Below are 392 nucleotides of genomic sequence, written 5' to 3'. Positions count from 1 at the left end.
CCAAACCCATTTCTGATGTCAAAGAGCATCAAAACCCACCAGGATCAAAAGCCAATCACACAGCAGGTTTTATTTTGGCTCCCGCTTAGCCACCCACAGGGCTTTTTATGTTTTCTGAAGAAACTGGCCGTGGCTAGCTCTCAGAGATCACCCCAAGCACCACGGTGCTCGGACATGGTCACGCTCCACTGTGATCTGGCTGTGCCCGAGTCAGCAACGCTCGATGCATTAATTAAGGTGACCGGCCGCAGGTGCCGGGAGGATGACTGTGTGGCCATCCCCGAGCACCCCACCAGACGGGCGCTTCATGCCTGTGCCGGGGAGTGAGCTGCATCCGTCAGGGCATGCAGCACCGTACCGTCCCCCATGATCCAGGCGCCTGCCACGAGCGG

General features: G+C 58.2%; 1 protein-coding gene across 1 annotated transcript in view; it reads right to left on the bottom strand.

The window, feature by feature from the left end:
* Positions 1-392, bottom strand: part of LOC104073302 (muscleblind-like protein 1) — a 14432-nt gene that overhangs the window by 607 nt on the left and 13433 nt on the right. The gene's annotated exons all lie outside the window — the stretch shown is intronic.

The sequence above is a fragment of the Fulmarus glacialis genome, unplaced genomic scaffold, assembly GCF_000690835.1.
Source record: "Fulmarus glacialis isolate BGI_N327 unplaced genomic scaffold, ASM69083v1 scaffold16862, whole genome shotgun sequence".
Lineage (NCBI taxonomy): Eukaryota > Metazoa > Chordata > Aves > Procellariiformes > Procellariidae > Fulmarus > Fulmarus glacialis.
This window is presented reverse-complemented; position numbering and strand designations above follow the sequence as displayed.